Consider the following 12,109-nt stretch of genomic DNA (forward strand, 5'->3'; position numbering starts at 1 on the left):
CATACCTCCAGCATGTCCTTGACCATCCCCTCAAGGGATCCTTCGGAGACCTGTTTCCTTTCTCTGTTACTGCTCACAACAGAGAACCTATGTGGTTCCGCTCTGAGCATCTTCCAAATGACAGGGCTCTTCAGCATACCTTGTCACAAGGTAAATGGACTTGCTAGCGCTACCTGCATAATCCGACTACGCTCCTCACTGGACAAACTGTGGGCTCTACAACTGAACACTTCAAGAGGCTCTGGTTAGCCTTTCTGTTCATGTGAACAATGAAGTGGAAGACAAACACATGTCCTTTTGATCCTCCGAAATCACACTAAAAATGAAAAGCAACATTCTAGATTGACAATTTGGTGATGCGTCTTATGACATAAATCAACCCATATGATTTGCCCACCTGTCTCACAGCGTCTGTGATTCTCTTTCTGCGTTCCCCTCAAGCATCTACCTTTCCTGACACTGCTGCCCCGTCACCACATTCATCCAAAAATTCAATCACTCTGGAGGAGGCTTCATCGAGAGAAACGGGGCACTTGCCAAACACTGTCACACCCAAGAGTTAACCGCGAGAAACACATCCCCAACTCTCCGAAAATGTAGTCATTGATGACAGGGACTTTACCTATCAGTGAAAAACAGCTCTCTGAGAGGATACTGAGAAGGTGTTTTTTAACGCTTTCCTTTTTTCAAGTCTCTGTCACTTCTTTGCTATTCAACGGGAAAGCACTCGGTTTTCAGGACCTGCTCATAGCTGATATTTCTGAAAAAAACATTTCGCCTCATGCAAGGAATCTAAATTGGCAAACTGACATGAGCCGATAACACACATCAGTGCTCGCCTCTTGGCTCACCAAGTCTGGAATGTAGTGTGTGTTTGGGTGGTCTTATTGTCATAGATTTGTTTATCTTGTCATACTTTAGTGTTATTCTAAATATATAATATATCAAATAACTAATTCTGTAACGAGTCAAGGGAACAAGGAGGGAATGCCACGTATAGGGGACGTGGAGCTGGACCCAAGCGCGAGTGGTGAAATAATATAGTATAATTAAACAAACATCAAAAACACAACAGAAAGCGTCACCGAACCGGGAGAAACAGAGCAAACACAGAATGAAAAAACAGAGTAACCAAATTAACAGAAGTGCACAAACATGAGTAAAAAGTCCAAACCGAAAGCGTCACCGAACCGGGAGAAAACGAACTTAAATCACAAATGAAACTGAGAATAAACTACAAAGGAAACCAGGGAGCACACGGAAGCACAAAGAAACAAACACTAAACTCAGGCACCACAGTTCAACACAGAAAAATCCAAAATAAGCTAGCTGACAGAATGAGAGACCGAAACCAGGAGAACCAGGAGTTAAATGAGCTAGCTAACATGAGAGACCGAAACAATGAGAACCAGGAGTTGAATGAGCTAGCTAGCACACAGAACGAGAAACCGAACAAAGGACAGCCACGAGAATCGGGAGTTACCACCGGGAAAACGAGGAGTCCAAAAAACTCAGGAAACGGGAGACAAATTGGCGAACTCATGGGAACCAGCAAGAGACTCACAGCAACTAGAAGCACTGACAGGAAACAATGTGGTAAAGGTGACGATCCGGCAAACAAGAAGCAACGATCTGGCACATGTTGCTGGAGCCCAGGTGTTTATGTATTCAAGTTCATCAGGGGTTAATCGGCTCCAACCGTGTGCCAAAGGAACAGAGGGAAAAAAGCAAAACCAGGACTCGGAGCCAGGAAGCGGAGCCATGACAAATTCAGCAACATAGCTTTTGTCAATATAAAAATATCCATCACTCCAGTTCAGCCTCATCCTTTTTCCTCATGAACCAGTATAAGGTTATGGCAAAAGATTTTTTTTTTTCATTTTGCAGAATCTCAATTAGTTTTTTAAAAGATTGTTTTCATGATGCCAGTTTTTTAAGCATTTTGCCATTCAAACAAATGACAAAAGAAGAATCTCCACTCAACAAATGTGCTGAGCATCTGACTCTATAAGAGTAGACTGCAGCAACAATGTGCTCGCTGTATTTTGAAATGGCACATTTTCCAATCATCAGTTAGATTCAGAACATGGCACTTCAAAACTAACTCACACGATATAACAAGCTGATTCCACACTGCAGGTGCCTTTATTGGTTCTGAGAATGATTTGCAGGAACCGTGTCGTTCCACGAACCATCCTGGCCACTGAGTACATGTTCACAAGGACCAAAGAGGACTGGTGACGTCACCGCCGTGAGCCGTGTTTATTGTTTGTTCTCAGCAAGTGAACATAGAAATGGCTCAGTTCAGTGTGTCTTGCTTGTCTGCTACAGATTGCTCCAGTGTAAATCATTGCATAGCGACTGAACCAGTTAATCCGCAAAAATGTGACCAATTTCTGCACCATTCCTTTTTCTTGCCACTTTCTTTGCACTTTTGCATTCCGTTCATCCACTCATACCCCAAAGGTTTGACACCAACCAAGCCAAAACATTCACACTCCCAAGGGGTCGACAATTTGCAAGAGCACTCTTGTGCCTCAGAGTGATGCCGAAGTCAGTCTTCCGTGTTGCATCTTTGCAGCATAGGCTTTTAATTCAGGCACATCTTCCATGTTCCACTCCTTTTCTGACAGGGCCATTGCGTAGCGCCTCTCGTAAGAGTAAGACAGAGCGTTGGGTTCGGGTTAAGCCAATGGGTGGCGCTCCTTTCGCTCTGAATAAGTGCTTGTTTGACTTGATATATAATACCCCACAAATTAATATGCTCTTTGTCATGGTGCCGCGTGAGTTCCATATATATCAAGTGACAACAGGAGGGTAACATGCAACATGAAAGGCTGCCTTCGGCTTCACTCTAAAAATGCCCTCGAAAATATCTACTATTTGATGCCTTGCTAGCGACAAAGTGTTGATCCCGGCCTCCCATAATCCAAATTCTCTATATATAACATTTTTTTAGACAGGGTTCGACACGTTCACTGACAATTCAAGTTCTCACTCCATTTGCTATCTTTGTAAGACCACACAATTTTGAATGCCAACCGTTTTGGAAATGTTTTGTGAAGAATAGGAATGGAAAAAGGATGGCGTTTCCAACCAAAATATCGATGATGCTTCTTTTCAGGCAAAGATCCATCAGCTAACAGCCACTGACGTCACCTCAGCTCATTCGAGGTTCATGCGTACAGCCTGTCATACGCAACAAACACTCCACACACTCACACACATACACAGCCAAACTGTCTTCCAGTCACATCCAATTCTCAGCCTTGCTCTCCCAAGCTGCCTGCTAACTAGATTCTTTACCCGCTTGGCTGTCAGGGAAATAAAGATGACATTAAATGGACGCAGCTCCCTTTTTAAGCATTTCAGACTGAGGCTGGGAGGACCACAGCGTCGCACACTGGATTCTCTGAAGAGGGGTGAAAGGGAAAAAAAGGAAAATGAATGAATTCTGTCGGGGCAAAGAAAAAGGGGCTGCCGGAGAAGGCGAGATCATGAGAAGGGACTAAACGGCAGGGTATCGAGGCCAACACAAGCACATGCAGCGGGGACATCTGGCTTTTTAGAGCTTCGTGAAAAAGACGTGGCAGCTTGTTGAATGTTTCTTTTTTTTTGGTACGGCATAAATGCCACTTTTTACTGATTTCACGTCAATGGATGTGTAAAAGGAAGGAAGGAACCTGGTAATCAATAGCGTGCAAAGAAAGACATACAAAGCCAAGGTTTTGATGTCGCACTGTCCCGGTCCAAACCTGATCTTGCCTCGCAGTAAACATGACTGACCTTTCTGAAGGTTTCTTTCAAGCATTCTCCCGCAGATCTGTCTGCACCTGAAGAGAGTTCAACCGGCTGGTTTCATTTTATAACGTAGACTTCTCCTTGAAGACATTTGAAAGGATTCTTCAGTCCTTTTTTTTTTCCTTCTTTCTAAAGTCCATTTCACAGATCTCAGCTGTGTCTAATTATTGTAATGCTGAACAAAGCCGGCACTTTTTTTTTTTTAATTCCCAGTGAAATTAACATTAAAATGCCACCAAATGGCACCAAAGGCGGACATTTTCAAGTGAAATGAATCAAATCAGCTTCATCTGAACTGCTTGTGTCAATCAACTTGAGTTGTAAAGGAGTGGAATGACATTTCCTTCCAGGCTACTCAGTTGGAATTTCTAAAGTGATTTAGGGGTCAACAAAAACCGCCTAAAAGCATGAATTGAAAATCACGTTTGCAGTGTTTGCCTTCCATCAATATAGTATTGTACAATGTTAGACACATCAACGTGAGGAATTTAAGATTTTTGTCGAGTAGCATATTGGCAGGCTCATACCCTTGTTCGTCTCCAACACACCTGGACTTCTCCTTTACAATTCTGTGTTAACCCACAACATGTTCATGAGTTGGAAGGACAGGATTAGAAACAAGTATATGAGATCATATGAGCTCATGTGGAGACGTTTTGAGACCAAGTTAGGGAGGCCAGAATCAGGAACCGGCTCACAGGAGGATGGGAAAGAGGTTCATGGATGCTGTACAGGTGTACATGAAGAGGACTGGCATGACTCGTGGGGCGCTCAAGATACTGCAGTAGAAAGAGGAGGAGACAGCATTGCTGCGACAAACCCTGAAGAGAAGCACCAAAAAAGATGAGGACAGATCACAAAATAAACTGACATACTTTAGGTCGGCAGCGATTACTTGTTTTTCTTTTTAATTTGGCTTGAAACATCTGTCAAACTCAAAGCCTTGAGCCCAAATCCAGCCCCCAAGTCACTAAACATGGCTGATAATTCAACGTACTCGTAAATTAAAGCACACTAAAAGCTACATCGCCACCAACACACCTCCTAATTGTGGCTCGCAAAGACGAAAGTGCTTCAAGTGGCTGACAGGCTGCTTTCTCACAGAGATAAACATGGCTACAATTAATCTTCAGACAAAAAGGATAAGTCGATACAGAATGATGAAAGACAAGAAAGTGGTCGTCATCACGGAAAATGAGGAAAAACGGATGGTCACTTGTGTGAAGAGGCAGAATTGATGGAGTGTGCCACGAACTGCCTTGGTTACATAGAAACAAAACGACGCTGCGCGCAAACTTCAAGAAAATAAAAATGACTGTCTCATTTAATCAGACAAGTGTAATGACAGTCAATAGACATGTTTATTCACTTCATTCTGAAGTGAACAAGGGATCATTTTTGTGATACAGAGTAAGATAGAAAATCTTTATGGCGTGCTTAATACAAGGTTAAAGGAGACAGTCAGCTTATTATGAATTCTTATTGCCACTTTTATGCTTTCAGAGGAGTCATTTATTCAGTTTGTTGAAGCAGATATTCCTCTTCTAACCGAACCAGAAAAGGGTTCAACTTCATGCTGTCAAACAAAGCGCTTCATCACGGAAATTTGGTGCGCACAACTCAAGCAAATGACAAACAGAAATATCCCGGGGGGGCGAGCTGACATGGTGTAGTTACTTGTGAGGGTTTAACTGTTCGATGCAAATAAGCTCTCACACAATAACAAACGTCTGGCATCTCCATGCTCGGCAGCCGGATTCAATATTGGGGGACAAGGAGAGCAGCGTCCGCAGGCCCTTCTCGTAAAGTAGCCCATAAATCAAGAGTCCTGTTGAGAGCTGATCTGTACAGGTTTGCTTCAGCAAGGGAGGGAGGGAGAGTCGTTTACCAGCCCTTGATACAACACAGTCTCCCAGGGTGTCATACCAGCCAGAAGAAAATGATCATCGACGCTTTCCTAACAGAACATTCCACGCTGACACAAATCCATTTGTAGTTACTGTTTGCTACATCTGAAAAAAAAAGAGAAAAACTCTCAAGAACATCCATAAAAATAAGTTGGAGCTTTTCTGTGAATGCCATGAACAGGTGAAAAATAAGTGTCCTCCAAGCGGCTATGCCAAACTCTTCTTTAAGAAATGTAACACCAGAAATATTTCCTGCCTCAAAGGATTGTCAATTCATTCCCATCTTAATTAAAGCACCATTGACTACTTTTCAGGGGAAATAAATTCTTTACTTCTTTGCACCACCAATGCCACATTTGTGTTCATTGTTTTCGGTGTTAATGTGCGTTGTGACTGGCACACTTTACTCCTCCAGTCACTTGGCTCGCTTCCCCCTCTTTTGAGACTAAGTAGCAGAGGTTTTTTTTGCACATTTCTTTTTTTCACGCCAAACGTACAGACTGTCACAACAAAGCCTTCATGAATGAGTAAGCACAGATCCGGGGGAACAGAGAAAGGGAAATGGGAGGAAAAATTGCTCATTTTACTTCCCCTGGCATGCAATTTCCATCCTCTATCCACATCTCTGTAAAAGCTATCTAAAACACATCAACTTCATCTTCCAGGGCGGAATGGGCCTCGGAGGATCTCCTCAATACACGCCAGTGTGACGGAGAAGAAAGGATAAGAATGTAGACTCTCTCTCTTGCTTATGGCGGCAAGCTGCTGCTGCTTCGCCTCAAACGATAATAAAAAAAAACACTACTGTACAAAGGCAACGGATCACATCTCAGATGGCCGTTTCATGAGACATCGTACAACATGCCTATTTCATCACCTCCAGTTCATTTTAGCTGAGCCACAAATGGTCAGTGCAACACTCCAGCCCGGGGACCACAGCTGCAGTCGGTCACTTCTTTTATATCCAGTTGTAACAAATGGGGAAAACACAGCACTTGACTCTGGTCAACTTCAGCAAACAACTGCAGCAGCCCAAGACATAAAAGTTTTGCATGAAGATGATGGGCAAGAAAGGTACACACAATAGTGGGACACAACCACAAAGGAAGAGTCCACACGGTCACAGACTTAAAAATGAAACTGATATTTATAAAGTCACAATAAAAATGTAATTTATTATAAGATGAGGGATTGTTGCAATTAATTCATTTACTATATATATATATATATATATATATATATATATATATATATATATATATATATATATATATATATATATATATACTTACTTAACTTTACTTACTGCTTACTTATATATAAGTAAAAGCAGAAAAAAACTGTACTGAGCCTTTCCATATTTACACATAAGTGTGTATTTTTAGGGCAGCAACTTGTACTGGTTTTTATATAATAATACATAATAATAGCCGTGCAATCTGAAGTGAATTTACAGCTGGTCCGACTTTATTTTTGATGTATGAGCAATGTTGGCATACAATCTCCATGATCTCATGCGTCGATTCCTTCTTCGTGGCAGCGACGACTATAAATCGCTGGGAATCAGATCGATGGCCAATGATCGTGATGGCAAGCCAGAGAGAGAGAACAATGCCATCTTCGCAGGGATTGGATTTTGAAAGAGATTTAACAAGGCGTGCGTCTGCTATGCATGTAGTCTATAGATTCCCAGACATCACCGGTCAATAACTCTGCACGCCACGGTCAAAATGAAATGGAGGCGACTCATAGGCCGTATTTACACCCAAGCACACGGTCAGGGACGAGACCTTCTCATTTCCCCAGAGTCTTATTCCTGTTATTTAATCCCTATGATTGAGGTGCCACCACTCCATGAGCTCTCCAGCTTTCAGGCTCACAAATCTTAGACAATTGCCTCAATCGCTTCTCGCAGAGAGCCAATGCAGCAATGCGGAGCAACACTTATTTCCCAGCGTATTCACAAACTATTTCATTGGAAAGCATTTGACTGTCCGCCCCTTGACTGCAAAATCAAGACAAATGGGAATCTGTGACGGCTTCTGGAAAATTAAAAGTATCAATCAAGCCGAGCAGGAGACACAGGTCGGGGTGTTGTTGACCTGGAAGCGGCATCCATTCTGTTTAAGTGCTTCTGCAGGTTCTAGAGTGTACAACAAGGTTGCGCAGCAGGTTAACCCATGGGACCACATAACACCCCGGGACTCAGGGGGCCACACATTTGGGATCACATCTTTCATTTTGAATTCACCCCACGACTTAAAAACACATTTCAAACGTATTCCGATGCCTTTATTTGACAGAGGCCAGAAGTGTTCTAAGAACAAATGCGCAAACTTACCCACTCGGACTAGAAACATAAAGCAGTGGCACCTGCTTGTCTCAAAAAGACTATGGATATGTTGCGGGAGGTGGAACATGTGCTGCGATTGCAAGTGTAATGTGCCAACATAATGCGGATGGCTGCCTTCACCGTCAACATGGGAGCCAAAAGTCCACTTCTTCCCAATTCTTAGGAAGTTAAATTGAGGAGTGAGACTGGGGAAAGTAGTTTCCTCAATTTTGAGGTTCGTTAGCACCCACCTATAAATTGTGTAAGATCCAGACAAGCCAGTATGGACACACAGAATATACTGGTTGGCCAAATATTTCCAGCTGTATAGTGCAAAAAACCAACATTCTGCTTCAGCGATGCAGCAGAATAGCCGTCTGTGACGTGATCACTCAAACATCGTGCATAATAGAAGTTGACTTTCACTTGAAATCGACAGGGCGCTGTAATAGAATGTGTTTCCAAATACAAAACTGTGCCGTGGACGTGAACCGAGCTCTGCAATTGCGCCAACTCCCCTGCTCGCGGCCTGCGAACAGTTGCAGAGTCGTGATGATTTTGACTTTCCAACCCATGTCTCATTTGGTAATTTCTTTGTTGTTCAGTGCGAAGTGACGGAGTTACTGAATGCTGCTTTTGCTCAATGCTGCCTCTCACAGTCTAAGGACGTACCTGCAGTTTTGGGATGAACAAAATCTTCCTCAACACTTGGCTTTGGAATTGAGTGGATGAGGTTGAGGCTTAAGATTGATGGTTGAGGAATAAGGACGATATTGGAAATCACCCAACCTAACTACCAAAAACCTTGGTGACTGTACATCACTATTGTGACGTCACTACCACACCTCTTGGCAGGGTGCATCATCTTTACATACATGCCACACACATAACATAAAATGGTCATTGAAAACTTGGGGTGCGTTCCAATTCCTTCCTGTATCCTCAATCCTCACATTCTCACAAGGAGCAAGGACTGTCCCAAATCTGATTGAGGATGGTAGCATCCTCATTCTTGAGGACCTCCGTGACCTCCCTCGGTATTGAGGAGTGCACAGGATCCTTTGCGGAGTGGCGGATGGCGTCGAAAACAAAGAGACCGAGCTGCAAATGTAAGTGTTTTCTTTGTCAATAGAGCTGCAGACTGTTATTGTCACTTATCTTGTTAATGCTTCTTGCTCCTCCCCCTTCTTCTTCTTCTACTTCTGAATTGACAGATGGAATACCGTTTTAGCGTAATTCTGCCCCCAACAGGCTAAGGACGTACCTGCATTCAGGAGTGTCCCATTTCTAAGGAACAAAATCTTCCTCAACTCTTGGTTTTGGAATTAAGTGGAATGAGGTTGAGAGTTAAAGATTGAGGACAGAGGGTGAGGAAAAGGGAAATAATTGGAGTTCAAAATGAAATCCCAGGTGCTAGTAATGTGTGTGTTTCATTAATCCAAAGAAGAGTAGAATGAGGAAATAGAAGATGGAGGGTGAATGCAATCTCGCAAGGAACTGCTGTGGTCTTCATTGGAATATCTGAATTCAATTCACAAAAACAAAAGTTGTAAGTACTGTTAAGAGGCAACACAACAGGTAAATATAAATGTACGGTAGGTTGATAATACTGGGGGAAATATATCAAATGTAAGCCGAGGGAAGTGTGGAATTAATAAAATATAAATAAATAACAACAGTTATTGAAAAAAAAAGTCTAAATATATATATATAAAAGAATGCGATAAATACACCAAACTGAAAATCACATTCATACAAACAATGTCATACATTGTAGGCCTTCATATTGATAAATCTATATCTACTATATATTGACAACAAAAGGTTTGCCAAGGCAGCATACTGAAGAAGAGAGCTGGAATATTCATGACTCATCTCCACCAGCTGAGTGGTGACTGGAGCAATCTGGTAGCACTAGTAAAACTCAAGCAGCATTGAGGAATGAAAGAGCAGATGACATAATCTCTGTCTAAATCAATTTCGGGGAGAGAGCACTGGACGCGGCTCAATATGTAGCTGCAGGGCTTCTGTTAAGTGGCCGCTGCCTCTTACCAATTAATTCAAGGCGTTTGCTGCTGCAGCTGTGTGAGACGCAAGGAAACCAAGAGTGGACAGTGGCGGACGATAGCCCTCCAACGTGTGTGAAGAATAACAATGTCCGTGAACCTGCGCTTTATACATACAGTATGGCCGCCAATTGGTGCCAGTTGTAAAGCACTTCTTAAAGACCCACTTTGAAGTTGGTGATTTACATGATCTGCTCGCAGCTTCTGTGCTTCCTCCATCTGCAGAGGAATAAACACGAAGAGCTATAGGCATCAACGCAGCATCCTGATGTTATGCAGTGTGTACTTATAGGGTCTCCAGGAAGTGTGTCGAGATGAACTGATGCACAGGATGGAGCGATGCAGAGCAAGACTGCAGCAGCCTCAACAGGGTGACACTGAAGAAGCAACGCATCAACTGTTGGTCATCGCTTAGACCATGGAAAGTTGTCAGCGTCCTTTTCCAAGTCGAGATTTGCGCTCCATCCCTAAATATGTTTCACGAGAAGCGCGTCCCCATCCATCTGGAGACTGGGACGAGAGGATGATGGGCAACACTCGCAAATAGTGAGAGAGAGAGACAGAGAGACGCAGAGCACTGACTCGCCAAGCAGTCACTCAGCAGAAATGATTTCAAGTAACTATCCCCGGCGGTCCTCACACTGCAGGTCCCACCCAAATAATGACTACATTACACGTAATTCTCATCAATTATTCACTGTGTTGGCATCGTTTCTGATGGCTTTCTCTCCTCAGCCAGGCTGCAGATGTTCACGACCGCACAACTGGCTCGGTGAGAATTAAATTGCGCATTCAAATGTCGCATGCGAATACAATTAAGCGCCAAGAAGTGGCGCTTGTTTCCCGAGCGCCGACGCGTGGGGAACTGAAAAGGACAACTTTGGCGGTAATTCCTTCGCCAAACTTACCGACAAACTGTTTCCAAATGACGCCTTGGCTCGACTCTCACTTCTGGGAGTCCATCAGAATCTGCTCCACAGCACCAGCAGCCCAGGAGCGGGAACCAAGAAATCCGAATCACTGAACAGACCCCCCAAAAAACACAATGTCCGTCGGCCAAATTACATATTGCCAGCGTCGGGTTGATCAAATCTTCACTCGGTGACTTTCAAATGAAGAAAAAAAAAATGGGGAGAACGGATGTCTGGATCACTGAGGGATAATTTCAAAGGAGGCAATTAGTCGGTTTATTCCAATGGAGCTGGTGCGCGCGGCCCGAGGCTGATGCGGCGCCGCTTTACGCGACACGATCCGTGCGCAGATTCCCAAAAGTGTGGTCCGGAAAAAGACACACCGGACCCCGATCTCTCCCTCCTCACTGTCCCCCTTGATATGAGTGATGCTGTGGCAACGACGGCAGCGTCAAGACGCTACAGATATCACAACCGAGGGGGGAGATATGGAGACGCGACTTCAAAATAAACCACACTGGTGGGAACCCACGCGGTTTCCAACACAAAACAATTCGGCATTCATCGATCAAAACAAGTTTGCTGCTGCGTAATTGATTCGCTTTATAAGAATCAGGATCAACATATGCAATATTAGACCGAGTTGTGTGTTATGTGCTTCAGCTTTGTTTTATTTTGAAATGAGCTTCACATGTGTTGTTGGCTTAGTCAGGCTAACTTGAGGGGAGTCGAACTGAACTGCAGAAGGTCTTGCGGGAACGCGTCCATGTCTTTAATGTTATTCAGTGACATAAAAGTTTTCATTTCAATAAAAAAAAAAAAACACCTTCAGATGGAGGCATGGAGTAACGAACACGTTCAGAGGTCTTGCTGTTCGAACAAAATCACAACTGTTAAATGACTGATGAACTCAGTTATAGGATGAAAATAGTAAAAAAAAAAAAAAAAAAAGTATATTTATTTATTAATTATTTATTAATAACACAGACGGAAATGGAGGTACGATTGTGTGAAAATCTAATAATACTATTTTAAAGATATAATAAGATACAATTTAAATAAAGAAAGAACAATCTAAGACTTAAATAATAC

General features: G+C 43.0%; 1 protein-coding gene across 2 annotated transcripts in view; it reads right to left on the reverse strand.

The window, feature by feature from the left end:
- Window positions 1-11,437, reverse strand: part of LOC128766000 (interleukin-1 receptor accessory protein-like 1) — a 228,151-nt gene extending 216,714 nt beyond the window's left edge. For both annotated transcript variants that reach the window (XM_053877321.1, XM_053877311.1), the window contains exon 1: window positions 11,015-11,437. The gene's annotated coding sequence lies outside the window, so the exon portion shown is untranslated. The remainder of the gene's footprint in view (window positions 1-11,014) is intronic.
- Window positions 11,438-12,109: the final 672 nt, after the last annotated feature.

This window comes from Synchiropus splendidus, chromosome 1 (genome assembly GCF_027744825.2).
Source record: "Synchiropus splendidus isolate RoL2022-P1 chromosome 1, RoL_Sspl_1.0, whole genome shotgun sequence".
Lineage (NCBI taxonomy): Eukaryota > Metazoa > Chordata > Actinopteri > Syngnathiformes > Callionymidae > Synchiropus > Synchiropus splendidus.